Source organism: Canis aureus, chromosome 35 (genome assembly GCF_053574225.1).
Source record: "Canis aureus isolate CA01 chromosome 35, VMU_Caureus_v.1.0, whole genome shotgun sequence".
Lineage (NCBI taxonomy): Eukaryota > Metazoa > Chordata > Mammalia > Carnivora > Canidae > Canis > Canis aureus.
This window is the reverse complement of record NC_135645.1, coordinates 19454110-19470864: the sequence shown is the minus strand read 5'-3', so window position 1 is coordinate 19470864 and position 16755 is coordinate 19454110. Positions and strand designations below refer to the sequence as shown.

General features: G+C 34.8%; 1 long non-coding RNA gene across 3 annotated transcripts in view; it reads right to left on the bottom strand.

Annotated features, from left to right (window-relative positions):
* Positions 1 to 699: 699 nt before the first annotated feature.
* LOC144305133 (uncharacterized) overlaps positions 700 to 16755 on the bottom strand; it is a 332824-nt gene continuing 316768 nt past the window's right edge. Inside the window, exons 8-10 of one of the 3 annotated variants that reach the window (XR_013372152.1) lie at positions 13349 to 13475; positions 2047 to 2133; positions 700 to 1604 (exon numbers count right to left, since the gene is read on the bottom strand). This is a non-coding gene — a long non-coding RNA (uncharacterized LOC144305133). Of the gene's footprint in view, positions 1605 to 1808; positions 2134 to 13348; positions 13476 to 16755 lie in introns of those variants that run through there. The other 2 variants (XR_013372151.1, XR_013372154.1) reach the window with 2 other exon arrangements.

Genomic DNA, 16755 nt, shown 5'->3' with positions numbered 1-16755 from the left:
CAAAAGGGATGTTTAATTGCTTACTAGTATTTATATCAATAGGTATAGTTGATATAGGTGTTGAAGTACATTATTAAGTCTCTTAAAGAATCCAGGATATATATATATATATATATAAAAGAATCCAGGATATAGGAAAATGAAAGCAATTAATTGCCACTATAACATTATAAGTATTCATTAATCTTAACTCTTGGTCACTTAACACTATGCTTATGTTTTGTTTTAAAATTACTATTTCTAAGCTGGAATGCCTTCAAATACTGTAGAAAGGATAAAAGTTAGACTTACCAAAACTCTTTCCCTTTCTCTTCTATTTTGATCCTTAAATGATGGAAATATATGTCCACTGTGCTGATGACAAAGGACAGAATAATGGAACCTGGGACTGGAACTTGAAAAAAATTTTTTCAGTATAGAGTTTCTGGTTAACCATTGTCTCTCTGTTGTATGATATAGGTGACACCTAGCACACAACTCTCTCTTTTTTCTTCTTAATATAAGCCCTTTTAGTCCAGAGAATCATAACATATCTAGTCCTCAAGGGGAGATTTTGATTTTTTTAAGCCAGTTGGGGAATGCCTTTCCTTAATCTAGAGATGGGTGTGTGAATTAAATTTTTTCAATCACATGGAAAAGAAGGAATATTTTCTAGTTTTTAAAAAAGATTTTATTTACTTATTCATGAAAGACACAGAGAGAGGCAGAGACACAGGTAGAGAGAGAAGCAGGCTCCATGCAGGGAGCCCAAAGTGGGACTTGATCCCAGGACTCCAGGATCATGCCCTGAGCCGAAGGCAGACAGTTAACCACTGAGCCACCCAGGCATCCCTATTTTCTAGGTTTAAGGGAGAAATCTCCACTTTCCTCTCCTGCTAGCATAAATAAGAATTAATATTGCTCAGGTTATCATTAACAGCCATCTCAAGACCACAAGTCCAGCCAGCCTTAGGGGATAGCTGAGGACAGCAGAGGAGAAAGAAAAAAAGGATCTAGATCCTTGATTATATTAAACTTTTCATTATTATCCACTTGGAGCCCACCCTACCTCTGGACTTGCAGTTCTATTAGATAATAAATTTCTTTGTTGGTTTAGCCACTTTGAGTTGGGGGTTTTCTGTCATCAGCAGCTCTAATATTCTAACAGATAACATGAGGGATCAATGCTCACTGTCAGGATGCTATTTAAACTTCAGCTGAACTTTATTCTCAAATGTAAAGCATCTCAAAGGCCTGTGGAATTTCATCTCTAGTTTCCTGGGCAACTATCACATGTCACTCATGGATGTTCTGAAGCACACAGGTAATATTCCATCTCATCACTTCAATTTTAAATCTGGAGAAAGACAAATGAAATGGGTGCCAATAAATCCTCAAGGCTGCAGAGATAAAAGAAAAGAATGAAAATCCAGGAAGCAAAGGCAAGTAAACAATCCACTCTGCTGCTATCTAATCTCCCCTCTTCTACTCTGTTTTCATTTCTCCTTTTTAATGCTGCCATGAGCAATTCAAAATTAGATACAAATTTTCTTGGAGGTTAAGTCCTTTTTTCTGCATTAGTTTCCAGGACATGCTTGACCCTTACATACAGGAAACACCACCTCCTGCAGAGAAAAGAGTCAACAATTCCAAATTCATCATCTAAGATCTTTGCACTCTTTGTTCCCACATCATAAAGATAAAATTCAGTCTTCGATCTAAACAGCTTTAACACGCTTTAATATAAATCATTTAAATGCTAATATTCTAACTCTAAACATCTCTTCAATAGGGCTGAATTATATACTAAATGATGGAAATAAAATTGAAAGATAAACTTTTGTCAAGTTTTATAATGTTGTTTTTCATCATAGGCAATAAGTTGGAGATCATTTCAAGCCGTGGCTGGTAGTTTTGTTCATAGTTGCTTCAGATAGTAACCAAATGAGATTTTTATGTATGTCACTGAAGAAATCCCATGACACAAACTTTCAGAAGATCCAAGGCCTTGGCATACCTAAGAACTATTGAGCTGGAAACCCAGAGAATTAGAGTCATCCTCTTCACCTGAAATGTTCCCTGGCTCCACACTGGCTTCTTGGCCTCCACTTCTTGCCTGCTACCATCTCCTGTCCACATGGTAGCCAAGTGCTCCTGTTAATTATAAAACAGAACATCATCTCTGCCCAAAGCCTGCAACAACTTTTTATCTCAGACGGCTATGACCATCAAGGCTCCATGGACTCTGACGTTCCTGCTAACCTGTTTGACTTTATATCCTGCCCTATTTTCCTTCTCAGAATCAACCCCCTCCACTCTGGCCTTCTTGATGTTGCAAATGCCAAGCATGCTTCCATTCACTGCCTAGAGGAATGCTTGCATATCCTCTGTCTATTGGCTCTGGCTTACCCACATCAATCAAGTTACTACTAGAATGTTCCCTTACCTATTCAGATACCTTGCTATTCCCTGCTCACTATACTAATAGCACCTTTTCATCATGCCCTATCCCCTCACCCTATTTTCTTATTTGTTTTTTTTCCACAGTATTTGTCATCACTAGACCTATTAAATAGTTTATCACCTGCCATTCCCAATTAGAATACAAGCCCCATTATATTAGGAACTTCTCTTTATTCATCACTGTTTCCCAGCTCCTCGACCAGTGCCTGGCACTTGGGAGGAGCTAAAGAACTATTAAATAAGTGAATGAACTTTAATTTCTGTAAAAGTTGTAAAGACTATTCACAACATCCAAATAGAATACTGTTTTAATGAAAGCCATTTTATCCTTTAATTCTGCATAATGAGATTATTTCTTGTGCATTTGGTTTTTAAAAGGCATTTATTTTAAAAGGGAAGTATATATTCATTATAGAGAAATATGTATGTGCACACGTGTGTAAAAATGCAAAAGAAGGAAAACAAAATGTAGCTGCAATTTCACCCCTAGAGAGACAATCACTATTACAAACTATAAAGGAGAAGCTATTTTCATTTCTTGGGGAACAATTTAAATTAATATTTTTACTCCACGAATTGAAATAATTTGAATTGTTGTTAAGAAACAGAGCCAAAGACCCTACAGAATCACCAACTCTGTCTCGCAGGTTAGCTTGATCATTCACAAAGAATACACATTCAGATTTTCTCGACTGGGAGAAGACTGAAATCTCCTTATATTTGAACCATTACCAGTTATAACACTTTTCTAGAAAGTAGACTTTAAAAAAAAATCAATAAAACATCAAGGTGTGAAAACAAAACTAACAAAAATGCAGGATTTCATTCAAATACAGTTATAAGTGGGGCAAAATAGTATTTGCCCTCCCAAATGCCTCTATATTAGAATCAATTAAAATATCCCTTTTCTAGGAAGCTCAAGGCCCTACACCTTTGTTCAACATATTGCTATCTACAAACCAATTACAATTTGATATATTATATATAATATATATAAAATGAAATGAAATTTACATTATGTCTTTTCTGGCACTGTGGCCACAGCTTTCAATTTTTATGTAATTGACTATGTCGTGATCGTTTGGATGTTCCTTTAAGTATGTATAGCTCACATAGTATATATAGCTCACATTTCTATGATGTCAATACTGTAGTCAGATTTTAACCTTTGACTTCATCTACCTAAGTAAGAAAATTAAAACTTTAAAATGAATTAATCTCCATTTATCCGTCAAAGTAAGTTCAAATTATGTATTTTCAAGTTACATATGTTATAATGGTTTCAGACATTTGTTTCATTTAAATATTCAAATAATTTTGTAACAGATGTTTTTAAGCACCATGATTTTTTGTTGTTGACATTCCTAAATATATGCATTTGCCTATAATACCCTATTAATAATACTCCTTATGGAGGACTTCTTAAAATGTTACTGGGAAAAACAACAAAAGGAGACATGACATGTTGACATGCAGCATCAGTAGCATAGGAAAGACTGCTCCCATACTAGGGATAGTGTGCTCTAACTGAATTGGTCCCAAGTTGAAGAGTTGGAATGTTCTTTGACTTTTATCGATTTGGAGAATTTGTTTTCCAAAAATTTTTTTAAATAAATTTATCTTTTATTGGTGTTCAATTTGCCAACATACAGAATAACACCCAGTGCCCATCCCGTCAAGTGCCCACCTCAGTGCCCGCCACCCAGTCACCCCCACCCCCCGCCCTCCTCCCCTTCCACCACCCCTAGTTCATTTCCCAGAGTTAGGAGTCTTTCATGTTCCGTCTCCAAAATTTAATTGCAACCTCCATCTTACTAATATTCAATCCTCTTATAGAATAGGAAAACCCAGAAATGCACAGAGCACGGTTCTGTTTCATATGCTTAAAAGCCAAAAATTTAGCCCCAGGTACTAGAGAAGTATGCCATCTAAAACCGTTGAGCAAATGAATGAAAAATTTAGGTTAAGGCTTGAGCCTCCTTTATGTACTTTATCATGACATTACAGGAATATGTTGTACTTCCAATTCCTCAAATGGATGCCACATGAGAAACTGTTGTCCAAGAGCATCTAAAGTTTAGTGATGACATTGACTAAGAGTATGCATAAATTTAATACCCTTATATATTAAACTTGTATATATTGGTTGATGCCTACTTCATGTTAAGCAATTCTTTAGGGACAAGGAGACCAATGTCCTGTCACTCAATGAGCTTTTATCCAATCCATCTCACAAAATCCAAAGGTTTAACCAATACACACCAGACTTCTTAGAGTAAAGAGGTGTTTTCAGAGGACTAACTCACATAAGAAAACGAACTATAATGTATTCATACTTGTACCATAAACATTTTTCCTAAGCATCACCCAGAGGTGCTTATAAAAATGCAGATTCTTTGGCCAACTTATCACTGAATCGGTCAGAATATAGCCCAGATATGCACTCTATTGTCAAGAACTGGAAATGAGCAGCAAAGGGATTAAAAGAAATTTCCCAAACTCTCTCCTCTCCCCTCTCCATGCCTTTGTCAGCCTGAATCCCAGCCCCTCTGATGCCTCTCCTCCTTCTACTTCACAGAGCTGAAAATGTTGTTCAGCTTGATGTAATCATGATAACTATAATCGTACAAATTGCATATTCCACGCAGCGTGGTGCCGCACAGAGAATTGATGGCCTTGTGCAGGGCAGTCATGTATCAAAGCTGCGGGACCTGTGTAGAATTCAGGAAATGCCAGTGCTCTCCTTCAGTTTATGTTCCCTGTAACCTTGCGGTCTCTCTCAGTTGGTGTACCAGAGAGCAGGTAATCCATCAAAAGAGAAACATCATAAACTACCCCTCGTCCTCCAAAGTACCTTTTTCCCCCCCTCCACCTTCTGATTTCAAAATCAAAGTTGGAAAGAGTTTTGAAGTACTGTGGAATGCTCAGGGCTCTCAGAATCCCAGAGTTTAGGTGCTCAGCCTGTCCCAATTGAGTTTTTATCTCTTTGGAGAGATTTCTGCTCTCAAGACACTGGACTGTTCCAGAGAGCAATCATGAATTCCACAGAAATTGCATCACAGGTAAGGATGCTTTTCTAGCAGATTGTCAAGTAGTCTGGTTCAACTCACAAGACCTGTGCTCCAGTCTGAATATGCCAGCACTTTGGCACAGTAGCTTTATATATGTGAGTGCGGGAGTGTATGTATTGATCTTTTTTTTGTCCTTTGGAAAGGGGAACGGTAAGGTCCCAAAGAGACATACAGGAAAAAAAAGGGAGCATCTATCATAGAAATATGAAAATTGAAACAATTTCTGGTGTTCTTAGCAGTTTGCAGCAGGCACAAACCTCATTTATGCAGCTATTTATTGGCTTCCCAGTGATCCTCAGAGCAGGACCCATCACTGCCCAGGGACACAGAATTCTGTAGTTTTTGAAAGCAATAGAGACCCTTATAAGTTTATTTGGATATAAAGCCCAACCATTTTACTGGAAGTGTTTCCATTTTTTATGCATGTTGAATCTTCTAATAGACTGTCTCATGTTCTCTGCTCTCTTTAATTCAATATTCTATCACTTTCATTTTCTAGGTCATTCTCAAAGAAAGTAAAATTATTATGCTATGCTTGATGTATAACAATCAAAATGGGCATTGAACACTCATATCCTAACATACCTTCAGCTTAGTATTTGTGGACCAAAGATTGGTTTTTTGTTTGTTTTATTGGAAATAATTGACATATATCTTTGTATAAGGTGTACAGCATGATGCTCTGATTTATATATACTGTGAAATGATTACCATGAGAGAGATTCAGCTAACATCCATCTTCTCAGATAGATACAATAAGAAGAAAAGAAGGTTTAAAGAAGGAAAAGAAATTCTCCTTGTGAGGAGAACTATTATACTCTTAACAACTTTCCTCTATATCAGATAGAGGGGTTAGCAATAGTTATATCATGACGTACATTATATCCCGAGCACTTGTTTATCTTATACCTGGAAATTTGCAACTTCTGACTACCTTCCTCCAATTCCCTCCACCCCTACCCTCTGCCACCCGTAAACACTTAAATCTGATCTTTTTTTCCCCTGTAAGTTTGGTTAGGGTTTTGCTTTTAGATTCTACATATAAGTGAAATCATATAGTATTTGTTTTTCTCTGTCTGACTTATTTCACTTGTCATAATGCCTTCAAGTTCCATCCATGTCAACTGGAGGGTGTTATGCTGAGTGAAGTAAGTCAATCGGAGAAAGACAAACATTATATGGTCTCATTCATTTAGGGAATATAAAAAAATAGTAAAAGGGATTAAAGGGAAAGGAGAGAAAATGAGTGGGAAATATCAGTGAGGGAGACAGAGCATGAGAGACTCCTAACTCTGGGAAACAAACAAGAGGTGGTGGAAGGGGAGGTGAAGGGTGATGGGGTGACTGGGTGACGGGCACTGAGGGGGGCACTTGACGGGATGAGCACTGGGTGTTATGCTATATGTTGGCAAGTTGAACTCCAATTAAAAAAAAGTTCCATCCATGGCGTTGCAAATGATAAGATTTTCTTGCATTTTTAGTGGCTGAATAATACTCCATAATACCACAACTTCTTTATCCATTCACCCATTAATGGACACTTAGTTTGTTTCCATGTTGGCTCTCGTAAATAACGCTGCTACTATGAAGATAGGGGTGCGGAGATCTTTTTGAATTAGTGTTTTTGTTTCATTTGAATATATTTCCAAATGTGGAATTTCCAGAGTTCTGTTTTTGATTTTTTTGAGGATCCTCCATACTGTTTTCTAGAGTGGCTGCACCAATTTACATTCTCACCAATAGTGCACAAGGGTTCCTTTTTCTCCACATTCACACCAACATTTGTCATCTCTTGTCTTTTTGATCATGAGCATTCTAATAGGCATGAGGTGACATCTTACTGTTTCAATTTGCATCTCCCTAGTGACTACTGATGCTGAGAATCCAAACATTGATTTTATTGGTCATTTGTCAAAATGGATGAAGTCCTTATTCCATCGTCACTCTCCTAAGAAAACCAATGATACCATTTTATATGAAAGCAATGCAAACCAAGGAAAATTTTAGTTTATTACGGAAACAAATCTATTTATCAACTCTGTTGAGAGGACACTATCTTATAGTTAACACATTTTAATTCTACACTATATATAATTTACATATGAGGTATATTTAATATTTTAAAAATGTATGGGCACGTTTTTCTCCCAATAGAAACTAATCATCCCTGCTTTTAAAAGACACAAGTGACCCTCCCCCAAAGCAACTCTTTTATTCCCTATCCAGAGGTAGCCCATTACTTTTCTTTTGATAGTTTTATCATGTATGTCAATATTACTAAGTAATATAGTATCTTATTTTATGTTTTTTAAATTTATATAAACGAAATCATGAACTCATTTTTCCATTTACTTAATATAATTTGTGACATTCATTTACTTGATAGAATAAACTGTATTTTCACTGCTGAATACTAGTTTATTGTACAAATATCACACTTTTTATTCAATTTTTAGTTAGTGGACATTTAAAGTGCCTCGAGTTTTTTTTTGGTTTTTGTTATTAAAAATTGGTTAGGAAAAAAAAATAAAAAAAAAATAAAAATTGGTTAGGGGGCTTGTGGGTGGCTCAATGGTTGAGCGTCTGCCTTTGACTCAGGTCATGATCCGGGGTTCTGGGATGGAGTCCCACCTCGGGCTCCCCATGGGGACTCTGCTTCTCCCTCTGCCTATGTCTCTGCCTCTCTCTCTGTGTATCTCATGAGTAAATAAACAAAATCTTTTAAAAAATAATTAATAAAATTAAAAAATTATTTGTTCTTTTCATAATTGTTCCATGTAAATAAAACCTAGATTTTAATGAATTGTTATTCCTCAAGGGAATTGACTACACTGTCAATAGTTGATGACTCTTAGGAAGTAGGCCATGGATATCTCTTCAGCTTTGATTGGGGGAATTTTCATGGAGTTTTGTGAGGCAGGTCCCTTTTCTTTTCCGCCCCCATTTTTGCAGTCAGGACACAGCTTCTCATTCGCTTCACTCAGAATTCCCAACACAATAAAAAACAAAACAAAACAAAACAAACAAACAAACAAAACCTCATTTCATATAAGAAATGGGAGCATGTCCTGGCAATCATAAAGAAAACAGTAAGGAATTCTGTTCTCTCTACTACTTATTATCTCATATTGAGTACATTAAGATACGTGTTTTTACTTGAAATATTTGTGAAACTTGTTGACAAATTTCTGCTTAGAAAACTTCTGTCAATGTAAGTTCCTCAGCACCATGCATCCATTTCTGATTTATTTAGCCTGTGCTCCTCTCTTGGGTGTCTGCTGCATCTCCATGTGGCTCATCTGCCTTTCCTCCCTTGGCTACTGAGCTTTACGGACCATTTCAAGAATTTTATTACTACTGCAAGGATGGAACATATTGCTTTATCAGTCACCCTCTCAGTCAGACAACACTATTACTTGTCTAGTCCCTGCACTACTGAATCTCACAGATGAGATGGTAATAGGATGCTCTCCATCCTCCTCCCACCACATTTCACCAGGAAGAAATAGAGTCCTCACACCTGAACATTTCATATATAGTTCTATTTACCCTGATCTTAATGGTTCATAAAAGGCTGTGGAACCTGATTACTGGTTACCAATCCTGTCTTCGCTATGAATTCTTAATCAAATTAGTTAACCTAATGCTGCTTCAAATTGCTTATCTGGAAAATAGAATATAAAATAATACTGCATCGATACTGTTAATTTTTTTGCCAAGAACTACTCAATTATGTCCTTGTACTGAGAAAGCAGCCAGTGGTGATTAAGTTCACCAAATGCGCACATCTATGTTCCAATAAAACTTTACTTCTGAAAACAAGCAATGGACCAGATTTGGCTCACAAGCCATAATTTGCTGTCTCCCAATCTAACTGACCTAGTATAGGAAAAGCTGGGCGGCTTATAAAGAAGTGCAATGGTTAGTTTGATTTTTTCTCAGATTCATGAGTCTTCTAATTTTTCTTTTTTGAAGTTTTTTGTATGTTAGTGAAATGAGAAGTATTATGAAGCATACACCTCCAAATATCAAGCAATCAACATAAAAATAATGTCTATTATACCATGATATGGTTGTATTGGTGGATGAGATACCGTACAAAGTTTTCATTGCACAGGAAAACCAAAATAGCAAAATATTTTCGGATTTTTGCCTTCTAAAACCTCTGAAATAATATAGCTTATTTAGATGATTGATTTAGATATCCTACTCATACATTCAAAGCATGACATTATAAATCACATCTTTTCATTTGAAAGGAGTAAATGATATTCCTATTTTGATGTGATTTATTATTCTGAGGTTGAACACAATGTGACTTTAATCTGTAAAGTGTGAAGGTGTATTAGAATGTGTTATTAAAGTCACAAAAGTTGGCTATAGCTATTATTTGGTTCTTTGAAAAACAGCAACAGTTTGGTTTTTTTTTAGATGCTTTAAGTTAGTATTGATTTTAAAGCTGCGATAACATAGGCCATCATAAGACGTGCTATACTGATGGATCCATCTAGTAACAAGTTTACCCTTTCATTTTAGTAAGAAGTGGCTTTGGGGCAGAGAACTGGTTTTGCTGCTTCGTTCTTCTTCATGACAAGAATTGGGTGTAGATCTAAAGAAAGAAAAATCACTTGGCAGATGTTGAAACTCTACAAACATGTATTTGGAGAAAATAAAAGCTGATCATCTCATTACAACCATTTTTATACATTTTCATGGAAATTACTACTATTTCAGAAAAGTCACGTCTTATTATTTCACTTGTATTTGCATTCAATCTCCAGATATCCCTTGTTCAGCAGCTTATTTAGTTTTCCTAATCATATTTACGGCGGATCATGTATATTCTTTGTTTTCTTGGTATTTGTAAACTGTACCAGATTTTGCATGTATATCTAGATTTTGATTTATTTGATCGTTTTTTTGAGATACAACTGACATTTTAAATTATATTAACTTCAGGTGTATAACACAATGTTTCATAATCATATATACTGCAAAATGATCACCACTATGTCTAGTTAACATTCACTATGTGATTACAAATTTTTTCTTCTGATGAGATCTTTTAAGATCCAATTTCTAAGCAACTTTCGAATATGCAATACAGTAATTAAATATAGTAACTATGCTGTACATTACATCCTAGCACTTATTTATTTTATAACTAGAAGTGTTAATCTTTTGACCGTTTTCACCCATTTTGCCCAATCTCTGCCTCTGGCAATCACCAAACTATTCTCTATATCTATAATTTCAGAGGTTTTTTTGTTTTTGCTTTGTTCTGACTTTAGATTCCACATATAAGTGATATTATACAGTACTTATCTTTTTCTGTCTGATTTATTTCATTCAGCATAACACCCTTGAGGTCTGTTGATGTTGTTGCAAATGGCAAGATTTCATTCTTTTTTATAGCTGAATAATATCCCATCACATATATTCTATATTTAGATATATAAGTATATATTTATAGATGCATAAAATAGTTATATTTAGATATATGAATCTAGATATATATATAAAATCACATTTTCTTTATGCATTCATCCATCAATGGACACTTAGGCTATTTCAACATCTTGGCTATTGTAAATAATGCCGCAATAAACCTGGGAGTGTAGATAATTTTTAAAAGTAGTTTTCCATTTCCTTTGTATAAATGCCCAGAATTGGAACTATTGAATCATATGATAGTTTTATTTTTATTTTTTTGAGAAACTTCCATATGGTTCTCCACAGTGACTACATCAATTTACATTCCCACCAACAGTGCATAAGACTTCCTTCCCTCTTCTCCATATTCTTGCCAAAACTTATTATTTCTTGCCTTTTTATAATAGCAATTCTAATAAGTGTGAGGTAATATCTCATTGTGGTTTTTATTTGCATTTCCCTGATGATTGGTGATGTTAAGCACCTTTTCATTGGCCATCTGTATATCTTCTTTGGGAAAATGTCTATTCAGATCCTCCGGCCATTTGTTAAAGTGTATAATTTGTTTGTTTGTTGGTGTTGTTATTGAGTTGTTTTATTTTTATATTTTTGGTATTAACCTCTTGATAGATATATCATTTGCAAATATTTTCTTCCATTCAGTATGTTGCTTTTTCATTTTGTTGATGGTTTCCTTTGCTTTATAGAAGCTTTTTGGTTTGATTGAGCTCCACCTGCTTATTTTTGCTTTTGTTCCCTTTGCTTTTGGTGTCAAATCCAAAAACGTATTGCCAAGATTGATGTCAAGGAGCTTATTGCCTGTTTTCTTCTAGGAATTTTATGGTTTCAGTCTTACACTCCTGTTTAATTCATTTTGAGTTGATTTCTGTGTATGGTATATGCTATTTATTTATGTTTATTTTTAATTTTATCCATGTCTATTACATAAATGATTTTGAATGACTTACAAATCTGTTGTTTTTTAATTTTTAGTTTTCTATTGAGATATAATTGACAGGCAACATCGTATAAGTCTAAGTGCACAATGTGCTGATTTGATACATTTATAGATTGCAATATGATTATTACCATAATGTTAGCCAACACCTCTATCACATCATATAATTATAATTTCTTTTTCTATTGTTTTTTAAAACAAACTCTTATTAAATATCATGGCACACAAGCCATTGTGCTTATAAAAATTAAATGTAGGAGGAAGACAAAAAAAGAAATAATTCTTTCAGAAACTTGGCCACAGTTATTATTATATTTGAACACTCAATTTTGTTTTGAACATGGTGGGAATCAAAGCAGAAATGGAACCATGGTGGTTTATGTGTTTCTCACTAGAAGATAAAAAGAAATACCAAGTTCTATAGAATAGATACATTTTCTTAGAATTATATACTAAGAGAACTTTGACAGGTATTTTCAGAAGATGAAAAATAAATGTCTAAGTTTTAACTCTTTCTTACTCGATCTTACTAAAAGCCAAGAAAAAGTATAAGCACATAATTCAGTGGACTGTGAGCTCAATCAATAAAGTCTAGATATGTTTTCTGCTTATCTGAAATGATTCAAGGATACAACTTGGAAAATAAAACAAGATAAATCAATGGATAATAGTCTTCATAGCTTTTACTTAATATACCTAATTCATAAATTCTTTCCTATATATCAGTGATGAGCACCTTGCCAAATGTGGATAAATTTATTATCACTGTACGATTATATAGTCTTTCTTGTGTTAAAAATCCAGAATTAGGGACACCTGGGTGGCTCAGCAGTTGAGCATCTGTCTTTGGCTCAGGGCGTGATCCCGGATTCCTGGGATCGAGTCCCACATGGGGCTCCCTACAGGGAGCCTGCTTCTCCCTCTGCCTATGTCTCTGCCTCTCTCTGTGTGTCTCCCATGAATAAATAAATAAAATCTTTTAAAAAATCCATAATTATCTTTGTGTAACACAGTGACTTAAAACTATTAAACTTAAGTCCATTAAATGTGTTTACAGTTTGTGTGTGTGTGTGTGTGTGTGTGTGTAAATGCCAGGAACTCTTGAAAATAAAGCCAGAGTCTAAATTTTTGTCAGCTAAAATATCTTCTGTGACAAGGAGAATCTTTTCTCAGAAATTTGAAGAAGACTTTTATCATAAGCCAATCCCTCAGATTTATTTTAGGAGTTCCAATCCATGATACTATGCAATATATCTATTATATACATTTTTTTGGGGTGTCTGGGATAATACTAGACTAATATAAGATCCTTTGTACCCAAAGAATAAAAATTTCTTAATAAAGTGGACAGCTAAAAAAAGCATGATTTTTACCACATTGCTAAGGATCTGAGGTTCTGCTTGTCTTTGCTTATGTTTAAAATAACAAGCCCTGAGGCACTTACCTGGGTGGTTCAGTCAGTCAAGAGTGCCTTCAGCTCAGTTCCTGATCCCAGGATCCTGAAATCAAGCCTTGCATTGGACTCTGCTCAGTGAAGACTCTGCTACTCCCCGTGCTTGTGCTCTCTCTCTCTGTCAAATAAATAAATAAAAAAATAAAATCTTTAAAAATATAAAATAAAGTAAAATAAAATAAAATAACAATCCCTTTGTCTGGTTAATGGCATACAAAGATCCAGTCATCAATGAATTTTACACATCATGCTGGTTTCAGCTTTACTTCCAAGGAAACAGTCAACAACTCTTTCTCTCTCTCTCTCTCTCTCTTTCTTTAAAGTAGGCTCCATGCCCACTGTGAAGCCCAACCCAAGGCTTGAACTTATGACACTGAGATCAAGACCTGAGCTGAGATCAAGCATAGAACACTTAAGTGATTGAACCACCCTGGTGCCCCAGAAATAGTCAACAACTCTTAAACTTAGCAGGTATCATTGTGCAGTTGAGCTTGATAATCTCAGGAAATGTACTTTAAAGGGAGTTGAACTGGACTTTCCTATTTTATCCCTAGTTAGAGAAGTCATTATGTACCATTTCTGCTTGTTACTATTATTCCCATTTCAAAGGAAAGGACAATGATACTGTCCTCTGCAGGTGCTGTTTTGGCATCTCTTGCCTCCACAATTTACGGTATAATTTTTAGTGCCTTGTGTCATGTAGCCAAACATTATATAACTACTGTTAATTTCAACTACTCTTATAAAATTATTTTTCTGCTTACCTAGTAGATTCCCTCTATTTTGTATTTTCTTCTTTGTCATCTTTTGGATTGTTTATGGCATTAAATGAGGACTGCTCAGGTAAATTAGAGAAAAGGACTTATTCGTTTAGTCTTCATTTATCCTTTCCTCCCTCTCATTAATGTCAGCAGCTGACACTGACTGAACACCTAGTAGGGGTCACCTCTGTGTTCTAAGTGCTTTATAAATAACTAACTCTTTTTAACAGGAGATAAGAGAGTTAAATATCAGTTCTTCAGAGGGTATTTTAAATCTCATATTTGTTGTAATAGAGTGTTAGATTATATTCAAATATATTAAAATCCTTTTTAAAAACATTGTTTAGAGAGGCTATTAAATAGCAGAGAAACAATGAACAAAACATTACCTTGTAAATTTGTCTTTGATTGAAAAGAGATGAAACTGCTCAAGTTAGTTTGTAATTTGATGATGAAAGTAGACTTTTCTTATCAGAAAACAAAAATAACAAGTTTAGACCTTGATTTTATTTAAATGGAAAAAGAGACACGAGTGCCATATTCTGAACTATTTCTAATTTGCATATGAACGTTCCAAAAGTAAGATGAGGGAAGTGACATCCTTAAACCAGGTGACATTTTCTTTTAGAAAACCTCTTGATTGAAGATCAAAGCTATCTCCAAATAATATGATTTAAAATAGTTTGCAGCAACAAAGCATTTTCATAATTATTAAGTAGTTCCTATATTTCCGTAGTACTTGTTACTTCAAATCATTTCCTCAAAAAAAAAATCATTTCCTCAAATATCATTCATAAATACGTCTTATCTATATCTATAATCTCTTATCTATATATAATCTTATAGATCTTATTTATAAGATAGATTTTATTGTTCCTATTTAAAGGAAAGAAAATTCAAGCTTTACAAAAGCAAGTGATTTATTTGAAGGGAAAGGGTATATGGTGGAACATAGTACTGGTAGTAGGACTTCAGTCCCGAATACTCTGAGTTCAGATTTCCAGAACACTACAACTGCCTTTCAGTAGGTACCTACATTTGCTCAATTCATGAATTTGCAATTTTTTGAAGCAAAAGCAAATCATTAAATAAATATTTACTTTAATGTAGAAACGATGTTAAAATTTAAATTAAGCATTAAGTGGCACTGATTGATTTAAATGAAAACATCATAACTTGTACTTAGATGTTTCTATTTTTAAAAGAAAGTTCTTTCTCCTCCTATGTACTTCATTTTCATGTTGTGAGTTGTTTGTAAAATAATAATGTTAGAGATCAAGGGAGAAAAATGAGTTTCCTCTCTCCTACCAATAACTTGTAGTAATGGAAATATAGAAGATTACCCTCTGATAGTTAAATTAGAAAAATCAATGAACCTAATGAATGAGCTGTCTGGCTTCAAATGGTTTCTGGCTAACGGCCTTATAAACTTCCATAAAATTATCTACGAGATTCAGAAAAAAAAGATGTAAATTTGCGAGACCTAAATATTAAGACTATCATACAATATATTACTGGTATATGAGAAGACTGTCTACTAAATATAAGCTAGGAGGAACTAGATGAAGGGTGGGAAGTGGTTTTCTTTCTGTATATTGCTCCATGAAATGTAATGATATTCTCCAGCTGAAAGAGCACGAGAAAACATGCTTTTCATTAATACATGGCTTCTTGCTCAGAAAGCTAAGGTCTATTCCAACAGAAAACTGCACAGCCATTACTGCTAAATGGCAGTGATTGTAGTTTTTTACATAATCCTCTACATGGCATGTCAGAATAGTTGGTGTAATCAGGGGAAAAATCCTACTAAGAGTATGAGGCTTCCTGGAGGAAGTAGCTGCTAAATATGAATATTTAATTGGGAAATGGGAATAGTCATCTGTCCTCATGTTGCTGAGAAAGGGTTTTAACCAGTACTCAAATCCTCATCCCCACGTCTGCTTTGCAAACATAGGTTTGAGACTATTCCCCATTATCAGAGGAAGAATCAATATTCCAAATACCACCGGTGAACAAAATAGGAACTCTGAAGGAAAATTGCACCATGAAAGACAGGGTTCTCCAAAACAAACAGACCAAAAAATGAGCAACTTACTGATATGAATTATTTCCTGGAATGGCTCATCTACTCCTAACTTTGAAAACTGGGGCAAATGGCTGACTATTCTATGCCTCAGTTTTCTCATCTGTAAAAGGAGGACAATAATTTTTCTACTTCATGGCTTTGCTCTTTGGATTGAAGGGGCTAACACACAGGATTAGAGCCATCATAAACCCTCAATGCATGCTCTCCTGCTCTCCCACTCACACCTATTTATTCTCATGAGACAACAAAGTAGAAAACCGTTTATGATGTTCCATATGATACTAAAAGATGTAGCCACTCTAGGAAAAGAAGCCAGGATCTATAAGCAGAAGCAGCTATGATAGAAAGATAATGGAGGAACACGCAAAAAAAAAAAAAAAAAAAAAAAAAGAGAGAAAGATTAAAGCTACATAAGTAAAAATTGAAGGAGCTTTCACACTGTCTCAACAGAATTAAAATAATCCAACAAGATAGGAAAGAGAAAAATTAATAATGTGGGAACTGAATCAGATATTAAGCTCATGTCAATTTAATTTTTATGTATTGAATAT